General features: G+C 25.2%; 1 protein-coding gene across 1 annotated transcript in view; it reads right to left on the bottom strand.

Annotated features, from left to right (window-relative positions):
* The window catches only part of LOC134828076 (connectin), a 90623-nt gene that overhangs the window by 21369 nt on the left and 42710 nt on the right, over positions 1 to 26544 (bottom strand). The window lies entirely within an intron of this gene.

Raw genomic sequence — 26544 nt, 5'->3', positions numbered from 1 at the left:
CAACCCAATGAACAATTTTCATGTCTTGTAGGTATTTTGTGGTATTGTTGACTTGCGAGACAAACATTTTTTACAGTTTCTATACAAAAATAGAATGGCAAAGCATCAAACATTGAATGAAAAAAAAAAACAAAACGAAGTATCAAAAACCTAACTCTGTTTTGTTTGGTTTAGAAAAAACACACAAAATAGCATTAAAAGACTTATATGGCAAAAAAAAAGTGTTTTATCGAGCTTTAACTGCCAGTAACCTTGCGATGCCATTTAACGAGAAAATGATGAAAGTCAAATTAGCAATAAAATTTCTCGCGAGAAGCAATAACTCTAATTAGAGAAACGATGCATTAACTCGAGTTTGAGGAAAAAAAAAAAAAAAAAAATTACTACAATAAAGGTATGTATTTATGTTGTTTTAAATGAGTCCATATTTCAAAATAAATGAAAAGTGTAACAGAAAAAGTTTTTCGTTGTGAGTGCAAAACTCGCGTAGGCACAAAAAAAAGCATATTTTCACACACAAAATAACAACAACAAATATATCATGAGGAAAAGTTTCACCATAAACTTTTTTGAATGTGAGTGTGTGTGTTATGATGCACTTGTATAACTTGCTGTTTTGCCATATTATTATAATAATCGTGTGTATTGTTACAACAAACTGTATGAAAAATAAAAATAATAACAACAAGCCATATACAAAACTACTAGCACTGGAAAATGTAACATAACGAGGACTACAAAAGGGCTGCATCAGCAATGTTTGTCGGTATGTAGCCTTACTTATATAAATTTTCGAATTGTATGATGACGCCCGTGCAATTTACCTCCAAACAACATTCTTTTCACGGAATAGTAGCAAAGTTTGTATGGGGATGTGACAGGTAGAGGTACAGTGGGTTCAATGATTTTTAAATAGATTTATTTTTTAAAAATCAATCCACATGAAGTTTGTAACGCAATAACTTAAATTCTGTTCCATTGATCTCTTTCAGGTATTTTGTAGTATGTCAAGCTTAGTTATGAGAAGGTTTATGAAACATTTAGACTTTGAATTTAAAAATTCATGGAAAATTAAGAAATTTTGCTTGTTAAAAAAATTCTGCTGAATGAAACGAAACACCATCATCATATCGGAACTGCTTACAACTTTCATGGAAGAGTAACGCGAAGCTCGAATGATCTGTACGTCTATTCGCTGAAAACGGAGACATGGCGCCCATCACAAAAGCGTCAGTCGAATTTAACGCATTGAATAACGAATTCAAAAACACTGGCTCTTTGGATATTTTTAAAACAGAACTGAAACGAAGTATTTCAAATTCTTCCATATTTACATTTAAAACCCATGATTATGTTAGAAAGTCATAAACTAAGCTCGAGTTTTGTGAGAAACTATGGACAAATGAACACGTTTTTTTTCTATTTCTCGATTATAGATTAGGATTAAATATTAATTATTTATATTAAGAACACAATTAAATATTAAGATTTAAAATTAAGGTACAAAAAAAAAGACAAGAAAACTGTGACTTCAACATTAATTTCTAAAATTTCATCTACGTTTAATTCAGGTTCATTTTGTTTTTGGAATCATCATCCATTTTGTCATCCCCCATCTTATTCAATTATTTTAATGTTAATTTTAGAACGAAATCGATGAACCTCGAAGTAATACTTGTGCAAAAATATTATGGGAGTAATAATGAAGACATAAATCGAAATTTAGTTGATTTTTTTTCCAATTTCTGAATTGTATGGTATAGACAAAATTTTGAATTTAGTTTAAATACAAGAAGTAAGCCAAGATAATGTTTAAAATATGAAAAAATCTAAAGTTTTGAAACTTTCGAATAATTTGTTCAGATTACTTCGTTGAGTTTGAAATAATCTGAAATAGTTAAAAAATTTTAAAATCATTAAATTAGGTACATTTTTGAAGTTAATTTAATATTGTAGTTATTATATTAATTTATTTAATTTTTTGAAAAATTAATTTTCGTGTGGTAATTTCACTTTTATGTGTCAAATTTATTTATTTTATTAAATTAATTTTTTTTATTTTTTTTATTAAAAAATAAATTTATCAAAACTTAAATTCACTTCTAAAAAATTCTTATTAAAAAGGTCCATCAAAAATTCGTTAAACCCCTTGTACTTTTCATTCCATTGTTATATATTAACAATTTAAATTTGTAATAACATGGAATATAAACTTTTTCACGTTGCTGCGTTTTTATAACCGGTCTACTCACATATAGCACAAAAGCAGCAGCTTTACTTCCAATGCTGGGAGAGCTAACAAAGCACATCATTGCATTCATGTAAGTTTCTATTTATATTTATTTTCAGTCTATAACGATTACATGTGCAAAAAAATTATCTATTTTTATTTATTTGGAATTTTATCACATCAAGAACTAAAAAAATGAACCAAAATAACAATTACCTTTGTGTGGGCGAGTTTGTATGAATTGCGTTGAAATGAAAAATTCACAAAATTGGTGATAACCACAAACTCAACACTAACTCAATCATTCCGTCTTCCATTGAATGAATTGTTCGACGTTGTTTAAATAATAATAAATACAAAAAGGAGCAAATGTAGTTCTTCCGAACATTTATTTCAATTTTTATGTTGTTTTTTTTGTGTATATGGCTTCGTGCAATTTCGATTCGAAAATAGGTGTGAATAGGTCATGGATTTTGTTGTTGAGTGCAAATAATCGATTGCATTGTCTACTTTCTACACGACGAACTGTGTCAGTGATGTTGAAACATTTTTTTTGTGTGCATCTTCCTCCGATGTATATTTAAAATAAATGAATTGATGAAAGGATTTTAAAATTTATTTCTCCGGGTTTTGTAGCAATTCGATAGAAATTTATTATTTTCTGTCTTCTATAGATGAAACGAAGAGAAATGAAAGCGCAAAACACACAAAAGATCAGATATCGAACATTTTTGTGTGTTTGCACCATGAATTATTTAATTTAAACTCGATTTTCAATGCTTAAAAATGTTTTCATGTCATTTTAATTGCCTTTCGCACGAGAAAAAAATTAAAGGTAACATTCAATTACTCTCAAAACCAGAAATCCTCTTTTTTATCGCATCAATAAAAATCGTGGAGAAGAGCGAAAAAAAAATTATCAGAGAAACGACGATGAATACTAATGATTTTATCGATTTTTTACGACATCGACACCAATATTAAAGCGTATAATGGGAAAATTTTCCTTGCAAGGCACACGCAAGCTGTTACTTTCCTTTCCATTACCTTTTAATACTTTCATCACTTTTGCACGCACGTATGGGACGACATGCATGGAAGAAAGTTTGTTGAAGGTTAAAAAATTATGGATCACATTTTCCACACTTTTTCTTTCTCTTGAGCAATTTTTTTTTTGCTTCTTGCTCAGGTTAATGTAGGGCATGTGAGAAAATTACATGCATGTGACGTGAAAACTCGGAAAATCGTTATATTTTTTTTATAAGGATCTAATAATAATAATAATGTGTTTAATACAAAATTCCAGAATCTTGTTGAAATATTATCATTATTATTATGGCGACGATGATTATTATGATTTTCCTCTTCAATTCTATCTATTTTCGCATATTAAAGATTTAGATCGTTGTCGGAAGGAAATTGTTGATGTTTTTGCGGCAAAGATATAAATGAAGATTAAATAGAACGTTGAGAATTGTTGATTATGCTTGTTATGCTGTGTCAACATTGAAAAGGAATTCAATTCAATATTTCGTGATTAAGTGAGAGCGTTTGTAAAATATTTCTGTTTTCTTTGATGCTTTGTGAAACATAATATTTGAGTAATGAAAAGGGAAATTTAATAGGAATTACCGTAATGTAGATAATTCTTATGGAAAAAAAATTCGTTACAAATTTAAAAATTGCTAATAATTAATGGAACATCAATTTTGAAGTTAATAGAACAATATTTTTTCATTAATTTTTGGATTTTTTTAGCAATTTTTTAGACAAATTTTAAAATATTTGGCATAAAATCAATAAATTAATTGATAAAAATTCATTAAAATAATTCATTCTCAAAAATGTAGTTAAAAATATTGAAAAATTTCGAAATTTCGTTAAAAATTCAAAAGTTTCACGTAAAAATGTTAATAGAACGAATTTCAAAACCTATTTTCGTTAATAGAACGGATTATTTTTTCCATAAGAATTATCTACATTACGGTATTAATTATATTTGTGATATTGTTGTCAATGAAGAATTTAATGTCCAGAAATTTTTTAATTTTTATTTTTAAAGGGTAAAAAATTTAATGTTTTACATTTTAAAGATATTGATATTTTTATATTTTATTTTATTTTTATTTACATTGATATTTTAGCCAAAATAAATAAATTTCTAATAAATATTAATGTAACAAATAATTTTAAATTAATCAAATTTATTTAATCATAAAAATAATTTAAAAATTTATTTTTATTTATTTTAATTTTAATATTTTTTTTTAATTTTTTTTATTTAATATTAATTTTAGATTTTTTTTATTTTTAATATAAATTAAAATTTATTTGAAAAAAATTTTTCCCATAGCTAAAAATTTTTAAGTATTATTAATTTTTAATTAAATTTATTTTTATGATAAAAGTTATTAATAAAAAAAATTATTAAATTATTCTTTAATAGTAAAAAAAATATTTTTTTTATTTTTTTAAAAATATAATTAAAAAAAACTTAATTAATTTATTTAATTTTAATTTATTTTTTATAAATTAATATTCCACGAATTTCAATATGTAAAAATACAACGGACAACATCAAACATTTTTCTTTGTGAATTCAATGAAACACGAAAAATGTAAACAAAACACCGAAAAAATCACAATCTTTGATCATTCAAGTAAAACTTTGGAAAAATTATTCGGTTAAAAAATCTTAAGTTTCTTTGAAGTACTTTTTAATAATATTTTTATTATTTTTTCGCTACTCGGTCAGATAATTTTTATTTAATATTTAATAAAGTAATGATTTTTTTTATTATTTTTTTCAATTGCTCATTTTTTTTTAAATATTTACAAATATTTTTTTGCAATTTTTTTTATTTATTTATTTTAATTATTATTTCGCCTTCAATCCCAAATAAATCACAACCAATAACTTTATTAACGTTTCGCCATGTGAGGTCAATTTATACATTTTTTTCCATCAATGTTTCATATTTCATTTTAAAACATAAAAAAATAAATTATTAACGAAATGCATATTTAAAACAAATATTTAGACGCATGTCTGTACAAAGCCATGTTTGCCATTGAATTTGTATATCAAAAATTAAACAAACATTTTTTGTGTGCGTCAGTTCTTTTTTTCTCCTGAATTCTTCATATATTTATTTATCAATTATTGTTTAAATAAATTTTGAAAAATATTTCTCTGACATCATCATCGCTCCAATATTTGTTGTGTATGTTTTCAATAATGTTTATTATGATTATTAATAAAAATAACAAAACCATGATGAACAATGCTTGAAACTTTTACATCTGAAAATTCACACAGACATGTCAATTAAATTGCGAGAGAGGGATTCAGTGGAGAAAATAATCAATCAACAAAAAAAAACTTTTGAATCGTTCAATTAAATTAAATTTAATTTACTTTGCATACATTTAATAAATTTTGATGTTTTTATTTTTTTTTTGTCTCGTTCACACAAACATCAGAGCAATGTTGTTTTATTTAGAGTTTTTGTATAAATTTATAGTTTTTGTTTTTAAATTGAATTATTATTGGACTCGATAAATGTATGAATAAAATAAAAGATCAATGTTTATTTATTAAGTAAAATTTTTGTGTCAACACAAACGGATTGATGAGGGAACGACATTTTTCATTTTATTGGTTTTGTGGAATGAATTTAAAAGTAGAATGAGTGTTCTGGGAAAAAAAAGAGATACTGTTTTTGAATATTTTTTTATTTAAATTTCAAATATTTTTTTCTTTCTAATAAGTAAAAGTGATAAAAATATTAAAAAAAAAATAAATGAAATTTAGGTATTTTGCTTTTTGTGTTAATTTTTTTTGACTAAACTTAATTATTTTATTTGAGTAACAAAAAATATAAAAAAAAATTCAAATTTAAAATTTAATTAAAAAATTAAAAAAATTAACACAAAGAGTAAAATAAAGTTTATTTAATTTTTTTAATATTTTAATCAAATTTATAAATTATTTTAAAAATAATAAAAAAAAATATAATAAAATTAAATTTAAATAAATAAATTAAATTAAATTATAAATTAATTAATTTTCATTTAAAAAATAATTTAAAATAATTAATTAAAATTTTTAAAAAATTAGACGGTTAAAAAAATTTCTTTTTTCTAAACTTTTTTAAACTTTAAAAAAAATCAAAGTATTTATAAAAAAAAATTCCACTTTTAAAAGAAAATTTTTTAACAAAATCTTTGTTTTTGAAGACCTTAAAATTTTTCTTAAAACCACAAATCCATGAAATAATCTTAAAAAACTCATATTTCAATGAAAATTTTCAGTTTTAATTTACTATTTTTTCATTTAGGCAAGTGCAATTTCAAAAAATGTTTCACATGTCCACCCACCTAACTTTTTCCGAAAATCCAAGGAGGGAATAATAGAAAAAATGACTAAAAATCATCAAAAATTGGTTGAAATCTATAAATTTTGTTATATTTTGCAATTTTTCAAAGGGTTAGACTAATTTTCACAGAAAAAAATTAAAAAACTTACAATTTGGAATTTGCCAAATTATTTTTGAATTTCAAAAAAGTCGTTAAAAAATTTTTGAAAATTTTAAAAATTTTTTTTGTTTCGAAAATTGTCCAAATATTAAAATAAAAGATTTAAAATGTCATTAAAGCACACAATTGAATATAAAAACTCTTTAAAAATAGTGAAAAAGATGGAAAAATCATTAAAATTATTGTTTTCCATTATCATTATTCATTACTCCCACCTCCTTACTTTTTAAGGTTCAAAATAATGTGAAACATTTTTTGAAATTGTACTTGCCTTACTAGATTTAAATTTCATCCTAGGCATAAAATTAATTCCTTTTCCAACCAGATGATAAATGACTCTTCAAAGATCTTGTTTAACCCGGTGTCACATTTCTTTGTTCACATCTTTCTTAGCACAAAGCACATGAAAAAGTGTCCTTGAAGAGCGTCTCTAATGAACAAAGTACCGCATTTAAAAGATCCCTAAAAGGGGTGACAAGAGCCATGACGAAGTAATTAAAATCAGGTGACTCGAACAACAACAAATTGTTAATCTCATTGAGCATTATTCATGTTCACTCAATTTTAGAGGCGAGTCAAAAGATTAAGAGTTTGTAATAATTTTTGAAATGCGAAAGGAATGAAGGGGGAACGACAATAATAAATAAAAAATCATTTGTCATCGTTATTATAACATCATAATAATTAGAAATGAATGGAGAGGGAATGTGCGTGACACCTTTATTTATTTCTTTTTGATGAATTTATTTCTCGTAGTTCATTCAGTTCTTGCTCTACAATTTACACAATTGCTTGAACTATTTATTATATTCATATTTTACATCTGCTTTGTATCTTTTACGAAGTGCAAGGTTTAAAGAAATATATATTTAAATATGGTCGTCAGAAGAAGGAAGATATCGCATTTTGTCTTAAAAATATTAAAATTTTGTTAAAAATTAATTTTTACCATTTTTTTCTTTTGAAATGTGCACTGGGAAATTTATAAAAATGTTTAATGGGTCAAAAGTTTTCAGAATTTTCACTGGGGTAAAAATTTTCAAAAGTTTACATTGAATGACAATTTTGAATGTAGACTGGGTCAAAATTTTGCACTCAAAATGTGCACTGGGAAAAATTTTAGAACTTAAAATATTCACAAATTTGCATTGGGGATATAATTTTTTAATATAACACTGGGTCGATAATTTAGAGCCATCGGTTGGCCAATGTTTTTCATTAAAAATGTGCATTTGGAAGAAATTTCAAAATGTTTAGTAGGTCAAAAGTTTCAAAAATATGCGTTGGGGTGAAAATTTTTTAAAATTACACTGAAAGGCAATTTAGAATGTAAACTGGGTCAAAAATTTCACAATATTCATTCTTAATTTACCCCAGTTGACATTTAAAAATTTCGCCCCAGTGAATATTTCAGAAGAAAAGTGACAAATTATTGCATTTTTTCTTCGAAATGGATTAAAAAAGTGAAAAATCATGACTCGATCCAGATGTTGAGTGAAAAAAATGTTTAAACAAATAACTCAACGATATAATTGAGAATGACTTCCCATTTTTTTTTATCTTTTCATATCACCCACATCAATTGGGAGACAATTATCGTCTCGCAGGCGATTGTCAAATTACGAAATCCATTATGTCATAATTTTCGTTCTTACATAACCACCGACAACGACACCATCGACTGACTCCGTTGTCTAAAGTGCATTATTATTATTATAAAATTGATAGTCATGCGGTGTCAATTTCATTGGAAATTATTCAAACGCAAGCTGTATGTTTCTCGCTCGTATCGAACGGGGAATAAAATTGACAACATTGTCATTTGAGATATTTTGTGACACCGCACACATGCGAGCACACACATTTTGTGTGTTAGAAGAGTTTATTATGTTTCATGACGACGATGACGTTGATGATGATGCAGGAGTGAAGCAGAGAAACGATATTGCATGGTGTTAATTTATTTGATATTACTCCATGCACTCACTCGATTGTACAGCGAGATAATTTTAAATTGCTCGACTTTTTATTGCTGTTCCAGGACTTTTCATAATGAAACGTTAAAATTGGCATTTAAGGGCGATGCGATGGAATGACATTGTTCGGGGCATGAATTGCTTCCGGAGTTACGACTTTTTCGCTGCAATTTCGTGAGTCATTGTGGAAAATTAACATTTCGTGAGTTGAGAAATGTTTTTATATATTTTTTTTTTACAAAATTCATAAATTTTTCAAAACTTAAAATTTTGGTAGGTATTTGAAAAAATCTTTGTTTAAAAAAAATTTATTAAAAAAAATAATTATTTCGAAAAAATCAATTAATATCTTCAAAGCTTGAAAATTTTCTTTTCGTATATTTTAAAGTTTTTTAATTAAAATATCACTTCAAGATTATAAAAAAAAAAATAAAAAATAGAATAAAGAATTAATTTTTTGTTGTATTTAACCAATATTACCTTCAAGTGAACTAATTTATAGACTTCTCTCAAAAATTGAGCAAAATTACCTGAAAAGAGATAAAAATAAGAAAAAAATTAGTTATGACTGAAAATTTTATTTAAAAATAATTTTTTTTTAATTTTATTTTTATTTTTTTTAATAAAATATTTTATAATAAATTTAATTTTAATAATTTAATAATATATTTTTTTAACTTTATAAATTTTTAAAAAATTATGATTATTATAATTTTAATCCTATTTTTACCAAATTTATATTGTATTTTTTTGATTTTTTTGAAAAAACAATTGTCTAATCAAAAATTAAAATAAAAAAAAATATGTTTTTTTGGATCAAAATTAAATTTTAATTGAAATAAATTAAATTTAATATTTTATTTTATAATGGAAACATTTAAAAAATTTTAAAAAAAAAAAAAAATTTTTTTTAATAAAAATCATTTTTTTTAAATTTAAAAAAGTTTTATTAATAAAATTTAAAAAAAAATTAAAAAAATTTTTAAATTAAATTAAATATTTTTAATATTAATTAAAAAATATTAATTTATACCTAATTAATTTTTTTTTTTCAAATTTTGTAATAAAATTTAATTTAAAATAATTCAATAAAATTTTATTTAATTTTTATAATGATAGTATAATAAAACAAACTTTAATATAAAACATCAAATTGCGAGACATAAATTTAACGCAACACTTTAAAACTCCATTATAACGATATAATGACAATATGATGATGAGTCACTAACAAAATGCATCCAATCAAGCTAAAGAACAAACAAGCCGCCACTCTAACAATAAACCTTTATTTTTACACGTATTTGATGACCTGATGTTGCATGATTACGATTTTTTTCTACATTCAAATAAAAATTCCATAAAACCATAAATAAAAACATGACATGGAGGTAATACAAAAATAAAATATTTATTCAAAAGCGGATGCGTTGTCTCGTCGGGCGCGCGAGAAAGTCATCAAAATCATCAATTTCATGCATCGAGGGTGTCTATCGGTGTTGATATTTCAATTTTATTATCGGCATATAGTGCCGCCGCCGCCAAAGTCCGTGTCATAGCACCACAAAGTGTCTACATCGCATGCAAAATTTAATAATAACACAATATAATAATAATAAAGTTCCAATGTTTATCCAGACCCGAACGTTGCATGATGTGTGTATTTAGTCATTAATTTTGTATAAAGTACGGGTGCATGGCATGCGATGTAAGGGACGAAATGAGATGTTTTTCCCGAATATCTACATATGTATATGGGAGGGTTGCAATTCTTCCCGTACAGCGAATTTTATTGCATGTCTCTTCCCTCGTCGTTTTGTGTTTCGTACGTCTCCGTTTTGGGATATCTAATGAGAAACGTATGTTGCCGCGTATAGAGAAATAGTCGAGCAGTCTATAATATTAATGTAATGTAATAAAAACTTTTTTATTAGAAAAGCCGTCCCATGGCATTTGCTTGAAATATGTTTTTGTGCGATTACTTGAGATGACTTCATTGCGTTGCATTTCGCTCATTTATCAACTTGACGACGACAAAAAAATATTTTTTTTAATTTCATATCTTTATTTCATTCGTTTTATTATTTTTTTTTTGAGAGATATCTTTTCTTTTGTTTCAGTTACTCGACTTCACTTGAAAAACAAAAAGAAAAAATCTCATTCATAAAATTTTCCTTGCCACAAGAACTTGTTCAGACGACAAAAGAAGAAAAGCAAGAAGTTATTCAAGAGACCAAATTTAATGTGCAAAATAAACATTACGCAACGCTGAGTTTTTGTTTGAGTTAAAATGTTTTGCGTGGCAAAGGTTTTGAATACATATGCTAGAATTTTTGCAGACATGATGAATTTTTGAATGAGTGATTCAGAAATGTTTTCATAAAATTTTATTATTAAAAATTGCGGATTTTAAATAATTTTCATGTGCCATGTTTTAATTGGGTAGACAAGGATTCAAGTTTTTAAAGCAGGAGTTGAAAAGTTTATTAAAGATGGATTATTTAAATAGAAAAGTGTGACCAGTTGAATAAATTTAGGAAATAATTGAACAATAATTTATGGAAATTTTAAAAAAAAAGTTTTGACGAAACTTTATTTTTAAATTTATTTTAATTCAATTATTAATTTTAATTTTTAATTAATTAATTTAATTTAATTTAATTAATTTTTATTTTTTTTGTTAATTTAATTTTTTTTAATTTAATTTTATTTATTTTTTCTTTTATTTTTATTTTTTTAGACCAAAAATAAAATAAAATTATTCCACTTAAATTTAAAAAAATAAAGCTTCATTCAAAAAATTGAACAAATAAATAAAATCATCAAATTAAAAGAGCTTATTATTTAAAAAAAAATTAAAATTTAAAAAAAAAATAAATTTTTAATTAATTTATTAATTTAATTTAATTAATTAATTTTTTATTTATTTTTTTTTTCAATTTAATTTTTATTTATTAAATTTATGAAAAATTTAAAATTATTTTAAACATTAAATTTTTAAAACAAAAAAATTGAACAAATAAATAAAATTAAACATTAAATTCCCCTTAAATAAAAAAAAAATAAAGTTTCCTTTAAAAAAATAAATAAAAAAAAAATTAAATAAAAATAAAAAAAATTTCGCAATAAAATATAAATATGATTTTTGGGCAAAAAGTAATTTTTTTAAAATTTTTTAAAAATAAAAATCATGTTTTAGAAAAAAGTTTGAATTAGCAAGGAAGCGATTTTCAAATTTTTAACGTTCACTTCATTTTGAAATAAAATTTCCAAATTTTCAAGCATTTAACATTTTTCGATTGTTAAGAAATATTTAACTTTAATTCAAAATATTTTTTTTTATTTTACTTTTTTTCATTCTAGTCAACTTTTCATAGCTTTTAAATATGAAGCAACAATCACCATTTAATTTTAAAAATAAATCATTTCAATCACATTTTCTCCTATTAGAAAGTAATTTTCTTCATTATTTCAAGCCACTTAACTTTTTTTTTACTCACATGCATAAAACTTTTCCTTTTAGACACAAAAAAAAACTTTTTCTCGAACAATTTGTACCAATTTTCAATCTAATGTATTTATAATGACCCGGCTTTGACCGACATATCGAAAGAAAAATCGAATCAAAATTGGCTTCAAATTGCTGGCAAACTATGGGAATCCTTACAGATGCTTCCCCCCGCGTATTCGGCATTACACTTTAATGACATTTATTCCACTTGTTGATCGAAGACATCGATAACGTATCATTAAGTGTCACTTGCCGGCGGCCTTCAATTGGCCCCCCGAACATTTGTCATCCTTAATTATCACGATTTTTATTGTTTTTATTGAATTAACAGGAAAAATTTTTTTTTTTTTAAACTCGAATAGGCGTCACATATGTTTGACGTCAATTTTTCCCATGAAATCTGTGCTGCGTAATTTTTTATTGAATAATTAATTTATTTTTAAGACATTTGCAAGTTTATGAAAAAATAAAGCAAGAAGCCGCAAAAATATCAACTTTATCATGACGTATCAAATGAAATTAATAACGAAGATTAAAACGTTCGTTCGTCAAATTTCGTTCTTTTTCCTCATTTTTGCGGGGAAGGGAAAACAAAACACGGAATGAAATTAAAAATTATTTTTCGTGATTTATGTAGCTTCGAGCGAAATGTTTTAAAATATTATTCTTGCGTACAAAAGGCAATCTGGTTGTGAGATTTTCCTTTTGTGTCTTGTTTGTTTTTGTTTTCGTTTGAAAATTACACAAACAAACATTTTTTTGATGAATTTCTACGCAACGCATACAAAAGACCCCCGTTTGACGACTGAAAATTATTTTAATTTTTCGGAGGGAGCACCGAGGCAAACGCTTCCATTATTGGCTTCGTATTGTTTTTCACTTGTTGTCTGTTGCTGCCGTGCTTTGTTTTTGTTTTATTTCATTTTAAGTCGTCCGCCGAACAAAAGAGACGAACAAACGAATCGGATCCTTTAAGATATGAATTTGTTTATTTTGAAGATGTCAAATGCAAAAACCGGAGAGATTTTCGCTTTTTGTTCAAATAAATTGCTAATATGAGGCGAAAGCGATGAAAAAGGAAGTGAAGAGACACACACAGGGAAATATATACAAATGAAGGTTATTCGTATTTATTGTTTAGATTGAAGTGAAGGAAAGCGTTTGAAGTATTAATTAATATTCTTTTGACTTTTTCTAGGGCATTTTTAAAGAGGATATTTGAGATTAAAGCATGGTGAGTTGGTTAAAATTTTAATAAAATGAAAATTTTAAACAGTGATGGCCTATTTTAATTGTTTTTGTCAAGCTTTTGATCGTTAATTTTTAAATAAAAAATTGAAGAATATGAATTTAATTGATTTTTTGATCAAATTTTAATTTAAAAAAATTAAATTCAACTAAAGGTTAATAAAAAATTAATTAGGTACACAAAAAAGTATTTTTTTTTTAATTTTTCAAATTTTTTCGCTGGCGAATAAAAAATAAAAAAATTTTGTATTTCTATTCGTAAAAAAATTTGATAAATTAAAAAATAAAGACTTTTTTGTGTGATTTCCAAATATTAAATTTTTATAAAAAATTAATATTTTTAAAATTTTGTATCGAAATAACTCAAACTCTAACTAAGCAATTATTGTGTGGTTTGTTTTAAAATTAAATCATTTATTATGAAAATGTTTTTGAACTAAAAAAAATCGAAAAAATTATGCACGAAGTATAGCAAAATTAACAAATTTGGTATGTAAAATTGATTGCATACCACAAAGGAGCATTTAATTGAAAATAACATTTATTGCATATTTTAGGGTGTTAAATTCTTTAACATCATAAAAATTATTTAAATAAATTAATATCATGAAAATTTTTGTCCTATCCTATATCCAACAATTATCAATTTAAAATATTTTTTTTATAAATTTCATTAAAATATATTTTAAAATTATAATTTTTTTTGTGGAAATTTTGACATTTTTAAAATTTATTTTGAACTTATTTTTTATTTATTTTAAATTTTAATGGGATAAAAAAAAATTAAAATTTTTAATTTAAAAATTTATTTAAAATTTTTATTATTAGATGATTTTTTTTTACAAAAATACATTAAAAAAGGTTAGAGAGCCCATAATAAAAATGATTCATAGTCCACTTCATAGTTTGTTTACGAAAAAAAAAATCCTTAAGATATCTTTTAATATTAATATGTTCTCCGATAAACTCCCATATTAACAAAAGTAAAAAGAAGCATCATCCCCTTAAACTCCACGAGACGCATCGCAATAATAATCCATTAAAGCACCATTTTCTTAATGGCTCAATTGAAAGACTTTTCAGTCTCCAGATAACAACAAAAGGAATCTTCATTACGAAAGTCTCTTTCACTCTGAATTAAATAATAATAACAGCGGCAATAATACGACAAAAAAGGGACATTATTACATATTTAATGACTGCAAATATTTTATCAACAAACATTGTCTCCGTATTTTTATTTTTATATATTTTTCCGTCTCACATTACATTTCCATCGTAAACATATGCATTCATTATGCGAGTCATCATCGTCGTGGCAGAAGAAGAAAAGACCAACCAACGGAGATAAATAACACCCCAAATTTGACCGTTGAACTAGAGAATTAGACTTTTCACATAATTTATCGTTATTTATAGGACTTTCTGCGCGCGTGCATGGAGCAAAGACAAAAATGCGAACAATGTTCTCTATTAATATATCTTTTGTTTATTTCGTCCCTCCGAATAGCGTCGAGTGATAAATATATGTGGGACGACAAAGGACATGCGAGACGTCGACACAAAGAAACAATTAATCGTTAATTTATTTCATTTTCACGGAAAGTGTTTTTTTCACTGCTTTTAATGGGCTCTAAGTCATGTAAAATTACTTCCTCGCTTCCTGCGATGACGACGTCATGATTTTTTACCGCATTTAGAAGAAAGGAAAATCGATTGTATACGCTTGGATTGGCGGAGATGATAAGTCACGTGGTTTGAAAATGTCTTAGGTTCAAAAATTTTCCAGGTCATGTAGATTAGTCACGTGGTTTAAAATTTTTTCAAGTTTCGGGTTTTGAAAATTTTTTTTTGAGGTCACGTGGTTTAAAAATATGTAATTCACGTGATGGTTTTAAAATTTTTGAGTCACGTGGCTTGAATTTTTTTTTTAATTACGTGGTTTAAATTTACTCAGTTCACGTGACTTAAAAATTTATAAGGTCACGTGGTTTGAAAATTTTTTCAGCCTTGAAATTTATTAGATCACTTGATTAGAAATATTCGGAAGTCACGTGGTTTGAAATTTTAAAGTCACGTGATTTGAAATTTTCTAGTTTAAATTTTTTTTGAGTCACGTGGTTTGCAAATTTATCAAGTCACGTGGTTTAAAAATTTTTCAAGTCATGTGGTTTAAAAATATTTCAGGCTACGTTCTTTGAAAACTTTTTTGCTTTGAAATTTTTTTAGATCACGTGGTTAGAAATATCTTAAAGTCACGTGGTTTGAAAAATTTTTAAATCACGTGGTTTGAAAATTTCTAAGTCACGTGGTTTGAAATTTTTGTAAGATCACGTGGTTAGAAATATCTTAAAGTCACGTGGTTTGAAATTTTTGTAAGATCACGTGGCTAACGAAAATTTTTATATTTTGACATCGATTCTTTTTAATTAAAATCACAAAAATTTCTGTCGATGGAACTTGCACGTGTTGAAGATATTTTGCTTTAATAAAAGTATCTCTAGTGCGTGGTGAAGATTATTTTTACAAATTATCAAGGAGGCGTCAAACATTTTGTAATTTTGGAAATGCGCGGGAAATTGAACCATAAATCTCACAGCAACGCACTTCAGTAATTACAAAATTTAATTTCATTTATTCACGAGTCACGAGTTCGAAAAAAACAAAACAACAACAAAAAATAATGCGTCCTTTCTGATTATTGCTCGTTCTCGTTACGGCAACTAATTTCACCGACATGGCAACGAATATAATTAACATGCATGTTAATTACGTGAAGTCCCATTGCATTCATTTATCCACTTTTCCTTTTTTCCTCTTTCACTGCTTTGTTGTCGCCGCGCGTCCACATACGACTCGAAGCGCAGCAGGAACGACACAGTAATAAAGTTGCTCATGCATAAATTTTTTTTTCTGGTCTCGCTCTTATCTCGTGCCCCGTTCTGTCGGTAATTTATTCCGCTATAAAGCACTAAAGTGCATGTGTCATCAGTCTCATCACTTAATTAGTCAAATTGCAGTGCGACACACGTAGGAGGAGGAAGAAAGCAGTGCGACGGAGGTCGACGTGAAAATATATGAGAATAATAAATTTTAATGAGATTACGTCAAGGAGAATGATGCGATAATGAAGAGCTAATAAATTTTCAAGAGAGATTTCATCAATTGATAAGACGGAGAAGTTGTGTTGGTGTTGCTCGTGGTGGTGTCGGCAAAGATGTGCTCATTATGAAAAGTGACGACACGCAGTAAGAGCGACAATGAAGAAGATGTTTATGCAAATTTCTTGTAAATAACTTTAAGAGGATTCTAAGCATTTTTTGCTTAAAGCGCACAAAGTTCAAGGATAAAATTGAAAATTATATTATAATATCTCAGATATTGTCTTTAAAATTTTTTTTTATAATATTGCTAATTATTAAATAATTTTTCACAAATTTTATTAAAGGGTTTAATTTTTAATTAATATTTTTTTTTTAATTTTTCCTTTTTTGAATAATGAGAATGTAATTTAATAAAAAAAAAACAAATACATTGCTTTAAAAATTTTTTTTTAGTTTGAAACAAAAATTTACTAAATAAAATTAATTTTTTATTTATTTATTTTTCATTAAATTTTAAAAAATTTAATAAATTTCTAAAATAAATGTTTAATTTTAGTGAATATTAAGAATGTTTTTGAATGAATAATTTTTAATAATTTCCCATAATTATTTTTTAAATTAAAAAAAAATAACTTTAAAATTTGCAATTTTTTATGACAAATTTAGTACAAATATTATTAGGTAAAATATTTTATAAAATAAAAAAATATTTTTTTTTAATTAAAGCAATTTATATTTTAACTTAATTATTTTTTTTTGTTCATTTTAAATTTTAATTTTTAATCTATGGTTTTTAAAAATATTTTTAAAAATAATAATAAAATTTAAAATAATAATTTTTAAAAATATTTAGGTATACATTTAAAAAAAATTATAAAAAAAAAATAAAATATTAAAAAATATTTTAAAAAAATTATGTAAAAAAATAGAAAAAAAACATCTTAAACTTCTAAAATCATTTTTATATTTTTCAAAAAAAAAAATAATTCAGAAATAATTAAATTGAAAGAATTTTTTTTTCTTTTTTTTAATTAAATAAATTTAATATAAAAAATTTCGTTGCAAAACCAATTTTGACTTAAAAAAATGAAACCAGCCTACTAAATATGTCTCAAATTTGACTCTGAAATATTTCAAGTAAAAATGTCAGAAACAGACGAAACACCAAAAATTTTTTATTAGAATGCATTTGAAAAAATATTCTTGAAAAAAAATATGTGCAAATAAATATTTTTTTTACTTCTGAAAAATTTACGAGAAATCCACAAAAGAAACATTTCCGAGGAAAAGAAGTTTCCGCACACACTCACCATTCATCACAAAGAAATAAAAAAAAAAGTTTTCAACAAGTACATTTTTTTCTTCCTTTAAAAAAAATTATATTTCCTTTACAACTAACAAGATGAACCCACAAACATTCATTCAAACATTGCCATTCCATGCCGAAAAACCATAAAAGAATTCGGGCCACAAATTTTTTCAACGAAATTTCCTTCTCTCTCTCCATTTTTTTTGAGGAACACTTAGCACTTGAACTCGTGCGTGGCCCACTTATGTTTACCCTCATATGCACACATCGGCAACCTCTCACACAAAAAAAGCGGAGGAAAAACAGCTGCAGGCCGTGATTTATAAATGTATGAACTGTAGTGAAAGGCCATTTTTTATACGAGGCAATAATGTACCGAGGAAAAATTTTATTGAATGCGAAATATTTTATGCACAGGAAACATTTTTCCAGCATAATATTGACTCAGTTATGGTTTTTCTTTCATAAAAAAATCAAAGAAAAAATATTTTTTTTAATTTTATCGTGATTCAAATTTTCTGGAATTATAATTTTAAGGACTTTGCATGGCTTCGCAGCTGTTTTGGACGACAAATGTCGATTGAATTAGTGCCACGAGACAACAAAAAAAGTGGTGAAAGGTATTTATTTTTATTATTATGCTGTTGTCGACGGCGTCTAGACTCGTTGTTTATGCTTTACACGACACTTTAGCACGACAGCAAAGACAATGAACGAGAACATTCCTTCTTTTTTATGCCTTTTTTCGTGTTTTCTTTGCTCTATGGGCGAAAAACGGGTTAAATTGATCCCTTTAAGGAACAGGTTGACCCCTCAGGAGTCAAATTGAACCCTTGAGGAAATTTTTTGATCACTTTAGGAATCAGTTTGTTTCGTTAAGGGTACATCCGTATTCAATTTGACGAGTTGGTCATCCACAGATTCAAAAAAAATAACCTTTGAAGAGATTATTTCAAGAGGTAAAGTTGACCTTGAATGACCTTGAAGGATTACCAACTCGTAAGGGAATAAACTTAAACGTTTTAGGGATCATATTGAACCCATTACGGAACAAATTGATCCCTGAAGAGATCGAAAAATTCCTTTAAGGGGCAAGGGCGGATCCAGGGGTTATAGGGCATTTTGCCTTGCCCCCCTTTTCAGCTCAAAATGTACTAAAAATTACAAAAAAGACCCGTAAATTGACAAAAAAGACAATTTTTCATTTATTTGCTCCCCCCCCCCTTGTTAAGGGGTCAATTTGACCCGTTTTTCGCCCATAGGATACGGCATGGCATGCACAATCACATTCGAACTTGTTTCCAGAGAAATTTCTGTTAAAAAATATGTTCTTTTGTCACACATTCACTGTCGAGCTAATTATTTCATACTTAAATTTCGCTGGAACTCCCCAAAGCGGAATTGTCTGGAACAGCTTTTCTCCCCTCCGCTCTCAAAAAAATTTTTTTTTCAAGCAAATTGAATTTTGTTGCAAGCCAGAAGCGAAATCCGTACATGTGTCGTTAAGCACCGACACAAAAAGTATCTAAGCCAATTATTTAGAATTTTTTTTTTCGTTGAATAACATGCAAAACAGTGAAAGCCACTCAATGTGGATTGGAATGTTTATTTGTGTCCAATCCATTCGCCAATTGTTATGCCGTTGTCGATGCGAAACAAGAGAGAAAAAACAAGAGATTTACACAGTAAGCACTTTTGTTGTAAATCGTGCATTGATGCAAAAATCGAAATTTTTATCATAAAGTATTCTCCACGGGACACACTTGACATTTATTTGCCAAAGTAGCGATGTTGGACTGCACACACTCGAATCGGATGATGACGATACGAAAATTCAATCAGGAACCCTCCAGCTTGTATTTCGAGAGTGCTGCTGCAGTAGATAACATGTGTGCAAGCAAACAAACACAGAATTGAATTATGATTTGAGTGAAATTGAGCCGGGTGCCATTGTGTAGATTTATGGAGTTAGTCACGATCGTCGAGAGTGATGATTGATTTTTTTTCTGTGTTCGATAACATTGGGAACAACTTCCGGAAAAAAAACTTTTTTTTTTTTGACAAATGCACCAACAATGCAATAAAAATATCGATTACAGGAATATTTGATATTTTTATGAACGATGGATTTATTTATTATTCAAAAGTTTGAGTCTAGGTAGCATAAATCCCTGTTGTAATGGAAGTGAAAAGGTGCATTTTTGACGCTTGATTGATTTTTTAATATTTTAAAATAAAGTTTTTTTTTTGTCTAAATCTGAATTTGAACTGAAATATTAGTTTTTACAGAGATATTTAGTAGAAATATTTAATTCATGAAATAATTTTGATATTTGCATTTTATTTTTTATTTTAAATTAATTTATTTTTAAATTTAAAATATATAATAAATAAAATAAAAATAATCAAAAAAAAAAAATTAAATAAATAATATATTTTATTTTAAATAAAAATTTTATTTTTTTTTTTATTTGAATCTTCACATTTTGAAAGCATTAAATTATTTTTTTTTATAATTTTACTATTTTTTAAAATATTTTTTTTATACATAAATAAATATTTTTTTTATTTTATTCCAATATCAAAGTTTTGATTTTTAAGTTAAAATCATATTTCAATGTTTAAATTAGAAAAATTATTTACTGATTAAATTTTGAATTTTAGACGAAAATTTTCGACTTAAGATAATGTTTAAGATGCATTATTTATTTTTTTAGAACAAAAAATGTAAAAAAATAAAAATAATTAAATTTTCGGTTTCGGTTAAATTTGAATTTATTTCAAAGTTACATTAAATTAAATTTTTAATTTGTTAAATTTTCCGGCAAAAATCAGAATTTATTTTTTATAATATTTTAAAATTAAATTTTTTAGATTTATTTAAAAAAAAATTAATTTTAAAAACTTCAAAATTATTTTTAAAAATTGGCCATTTTGTGACATGAATTGCCTAAAGTTTTAGGAAAATTTTTCTTTGTAGATTTTCTTTGAAAGTGCAAAAATTTCCTCAAATGCATCCGTTTACCGCTATAAGTTTGTCTGACAATCAATCCTTATCAATGAAGTTCCTTTTGAGACACAAACAATCATTATTTTGAATAAAGTTCTTTCAAATATCATTCATGACTGACAATAAAACTAACAAAAAAATCTTTCGCTCGTTGTCTCGAACCGCAGAAACCTCTTATTTTTCCATATTTTTTATTTGTTTGATTATTGCTGTTGTTATTATAACAATTTTCTGATATCAAATTATAATGTTATTGTCTCAAGTTGTACCGACAAATAAAATAAAATCAAATTTAATGTCCTCAATTTTCTTCGTTTTTTTCCGTTGAAACTTCTCAAAAGTCGTGAAAATAATATCATTTGCGTTATAAAACGTTATCTAGAGTCATTTTCTTGCCTGTGGAACGAAACGCGAACAAATGAAGCGGCGCACAATCAAAAGTAGCAGAAAAAACATCAAAGGTCCTCGTTCTGCATGGAACATGTCGGTGGAAAAATATCGAAACAAAGACATGTAAGTATATGCGAAACAAATTAGAAACTTTTTTATTGCACCATTATAGCAAGAAATTTGGCGTTAAATTGGAAAAGTTTTTTTCCTCCCATTCTCTAGTTTATTACAACAACAACAAAAGCAACAAACGACTAAGCCAGTAGTAGCTGGTAGTTTGGTTCGAGCATGTGTCGGTATGTAAAATGATTACAAATTTTGTATGTGAATAATTTTTTTTTGTGTTATTATTGTTGTTGTTGTGCCGCTTGTCGTACAATAGTTCCGAACATTTTATTATTCATTTCACTGGAAAATGCCCGAGAAAAGTTACAAATTTTTGTACCGTGTCATGCATGTATGACTTTTTCTTCTTCTTTGCATCGTGTGCCATCGTGCCACAGGGAGAAAGACACAGAATGGGAATAAATTTCACATGCACATGACATGTCTAAGCTTTTTTTTCTGCATTTTCGTTAAAAATAAATTGGCAGCAGCTTTTTTGTGTTTGTTACTTTTTTGGATTATGTCAGATATGGTCATTCGTTTTGTTTGAGGAAGATATCAAATGTTGCCTAAAAATTGCCAAAACGAAATTTTTTGTCGCATTTTATATTTTAACGAACAATTTATTGTAAAATTTTTTGATATTAAATTAAATTTTCAAATGCTTTTGAAAAAAAATATAAAAAAATTTCAGAATATGTACTGGGTCAAAATTTGAAATTGTGCATTGGGGTAAAATTTTGATATGCACATTGGGAAAAAATTTCAGAATGTTAACTGGGTGAAAATTTCCAAAAGTTTATTGGCAAAGCTTAAGAATGTACACTGGGATTAATTTATAGAAACTATTATGGAAAAAAAATTTAAAATATTCATTGGGACAAAAACTCAAAATATTCATTGGGCATAAAAAAAAATACGACACAAATACTCTTAAAATTTTTAAAAAATTTAAAAAATTTCAAAAAAAATATAAACAAAAATTTTTTTTTTTAATTTAAATAAAATTAAAATTATTTAAAAAAAAAGGGGTATATTTTGCTAAAAAGTACGTCGTAAATTAGGGGGGTCTTTAATCCGATTATAAGGGGGGTGGGGGTCAAAAAAATCTCTTTTTTTAAAAATGGCGCCTTATGGAGAAAAAATTTAAAATATTCATTGGGATGCAAACTCAAAATGTACATTGGGCATTAAAAATTTAGAAATACTCTTAAAATTTATAGAAAATTTTTTTTTAATAAAAATAAAAAAAATCAAATTTTAAAAATATAAAATATAATATTATAATTATTTATTTTTTTATTAAAATAAAAAATTTATAAAATGAATAATAAAAAAAAATTTAAAAGTCAAAAAATTGAGGGTCGGTAGATTCAGCAGTAAATTTGGAAATTTTTCTTTTAATTTTCGTTTTTTATGGATTTATTTAATTTTTTTTAATTTATAAAAAACATTTAATTTTTAAAATAATTAATTTATTATAAATTAAATAATTATTTTATTTTTAATTTGATCAATTTCTTTTTTATTTATTTATTACTTTTAATTTTTTTTATTTTTTAATTATGAAAAAAATAATTTTCTCATTTTTGTACTCTACATAATAAAAAAATTTACAGAAAGACGACTTTAAGGACAAAAAAATGATTTTTTTCTATATAAAACTTTTCAAAATTAAGTTAAAACCAGCACTTGACTCAATATGTCACAATCAATAAAATGTCAACAAAATTAATTGAGAAGGACGTCTCCGTAATTAAAGCTGCCCTGTCGTAAAATTTAAGGATTTAGAGCTAAATATTTCTCCCTTTGTCCGAATTCCATCAAATATATTTCACCGACGGATGATTAAGAGACGATGATGATAAAGACGTCCGTTTATTACAAACCATCCAGTTTTGAAAGTTCTTGGGTCAGTTCAATTAAATCCATTGTCTTAAAACCGTACGTCGTACAAAACCACAGAAATATCTCGAATTACATATTGTTAAATGTGGGAGATTTGTGAGAGAGAGACGAGAATTTATTACTTTAATTATTAACGAAGAAAGTGATTAATGACCAACTGTGCGTAATAATAACAATAACTTCGTATTTGCTGTACGTCTGACGCTCATATTTTGTGTGTGTGGTAAATTCACTTGTTTCAAAAAAAAAAGTAAATATTTGTTCTGAACATGGAGTGAAACGAAACACGCGTTTTAAATTTTAGATCGATTAACCATAATTTTATAAAGTTCATTACCAACATATTTTCTTGTGTGGTCGTCAATTTTACAAAAAAAAAAAATTTTTTTTGATGGATCTCGAGGCGTTCAATTACCTTCACTCCAAAAAATTTTTAATAAAAGCAAAAAAAACCATCGTCAGGTAAAACTTTCAATAATACTTGAAAACTCTTGCAAATTTTAGCGTGCAAACAAGCTTCGTCTCTCGTTTCGTTCACGATCAATATGCTTCGAGAGATGAAACGAACGGTATTCAAACTCAAATCCAATTGAAATTTAATCCTTTTGCTATTCACAATTTTCTATTATCGTTTGTTGTTTGTTGTTGTTCTTGTTGTTACATGGTTTAAGTTCGAACAAACGAGCTCGTCTAGATATTTCATCAGAGTTATTATTTTGTTCCATGAACTTTTTGAATCAATTTTAATTGCAAAATAACGCAACTGTACATAATTGGATGGGCTACTACTACTCACGATGTGAAATTTGCGATGCTTACCTAGAAAGAGAAAAAGAAAGAAGAGTTTGTTAGAAATTTATTTTTGGATTTTAAGTTAAAATGGTAATAATGGAAGTTGCTCTTTGAAATTTTTAATTCGATGCAATTTTTTTCAATTAAATTTTTTCAGCACAACTTGTATTTTTTTTAGTTAGACCGAAGAGATGAAAAATAATTTTTTCTATTAAATTTTGAAATTTTTATTAAAAAAAATTAAAATTAAATAAAAATTGAATAAATTTAAAATAAATTTAAAATAAATTTTAAATTTTAATTTAAAAAATTTAAAATAAATTTTAAAAAATTAAAATAAAAAAAATTAAAATAAATTTAAAAATAAATTTGAAAAATTTAAAATAAATTTTGAAAAATTTATAAATTTAAAAAAATTAAAATAAAAAAAAATTAAAATAAATTTTAAAAATTTAAAATAAATTTAAAAAATTTAAAATAAATTTTAAAAATTTAAAATAAATTTAAAAAATTAAAAATAAATAATAAAATTTTTATAATTTTTTTGCAAATTCAATTAAAATTGATTTTATTTTTATTTCATTTTATTTAATTAATAAAATAATTGTTAAAATTTTTATTTTTTTTTAATTTACCTAATATTAACAAAAAAAAAAATTTAAAAATTTAATGAAAATTTATTTTTCAATTTCTTTATTCACACGAATTATGAAAATTTTAATAACTTTGCTTTTAAAAGAAAATTAAATTATAATAAATATTTTTTCTCTGCTTGTTATGAATTCATAGGCATTAAACTTAATTTTAAACATCAAATTTTTAACCCTAAAAAATTCTAAAAAAAAAAATATTTTTTTTAATTAATTAAAATTATTTTTATTAATTAATAAATAAACGAAATGCGATAAAAAAAAATAATTTAATAATAATTTTTTTTATTAATTTAATTTTATAAAAAAGAAAATTTTCCGATTTAATTTAAAAATTATTTATAAAAATTGAAAAATAATTTTCCGTTAATTAAAAACAAAAACTTGAATTTAGAATTTTAATAAAAATAAAAAAAAAATTAATTAAATTTTTTTAATATTAAATTTCATTTTAAACATGAAACATTTTTCATCCATTCATTAATCACTGAGATTACAAAGGTACAACGATGCACTCAAGTGCTCTTTTTACATGTTGCCATAATTTGCGAACAAAAGATAAAACATCTGTTTTTACGGGCATTCTTTCATCCGAACATTAATCCATGATCATCAGGTAGTCGATATTGTTCAATAGAAATCTCGTTAATTCATTCTTGAATGCAACTCTTTTGTGCAAAAAGAATAGAAAAAATATCAAATTTTGAAGTATTTTGACTGAAGAGCTTTTTGTTACAAAAAAATAAATCGAAATGTGAGAAGTAATCAAAAAGTATTGATATCCACCATCGAAGGTCTTTTTTTATTAGTTTTGAACAGAATGAAACACGCATCCGTTGCAATATCAGTGTAACGTGTCAATTGCATCTTTTATTACATTGCCTTTAGTCACCAGATATTATTTGAAAAAAAAAAAAAAAACTGTCAACATTTCCAATATATCTCTGTTTATTGCACTTGTGCGCAACTTTGGTCTCAAAAGCATTTTTTCGTCGGTCGCAATGAGAATCTAATTAAAGTAAAAATGCAGCAAGAAAAGAAAAAAAACTGAAAAAAATGAACATGTATGAAATGAGGAGGACCGCATGCCTTCCGGCACTGAGCAAATGTTGCATGGCATGTCCAGGTCATTCATTTCGAGCACAGAGAAAAAGAGCTGTGAACAAGACTCGCATGAGACGTACGAGGAATTAAGTGTGCAATGCATGTCTGTTAAAATGATAGCACCTTATGCACTTGATGACCTGCTTCATAAGTTATAAAAAATTATATATGACGTGATGATATGAGGAAGTTGTGTAGAGTAAAAGAGGAAAAATGACGTAAAAATTACTGTTGAAACATTTATTTTTGACCTGGGGGAATTTTTCGCTACAAGGTCAGTATTTTTTTTTTCATTTTGTTAAAAAAAATAGAACATGAAAAAAAATTTTTTTCTGATGAAAAAAAAAATATTAAATAAAAAATAATAATTATTTATAAATATTTAATAAATAAATAAAATTAATTAATTTTTAATTAAATAAAAAAAAAATTAATTACACAAAATAATTAAAATTTAATTGGTAATTAAATTATTATTATTAATTAATTATTTTGTGTAATTTTTTTTTTAATTTTTGTATTTTATTTAAAATTATTAATTTTTTATTAATTAAAGAATTTTAAAAAGATTTTCTTTTTTGCCTATTTTTATTTATTTATTTTTTTTTAATTCTTATTCTTGATTTTTCATAATTAAAAAAATAACACTTTTGAAAAGTATGGTAAAT

This window comes from Culicoides brevitarsis, chromosome 1 (assembly GCF_036172545.1).
Source record: "Culicoides brevitarsis isolate CSIRO-B50_1 chromosome 1, AGI_CSIRO_Cbre_v1, whole genome shotgun sequence".
Taxonomy (NCBI): domain Eukaryota; kingdom Metazoa; phylum Arthropoda; class Insecta; order Diptera; family Ceratopogonidae; genus Culicoides; species Culicoides brevitarsis.
Note: the sequence above shows the minus strand (reverse complement) of the source record. Positions and strands in the feature narration are given on the sequence as shown.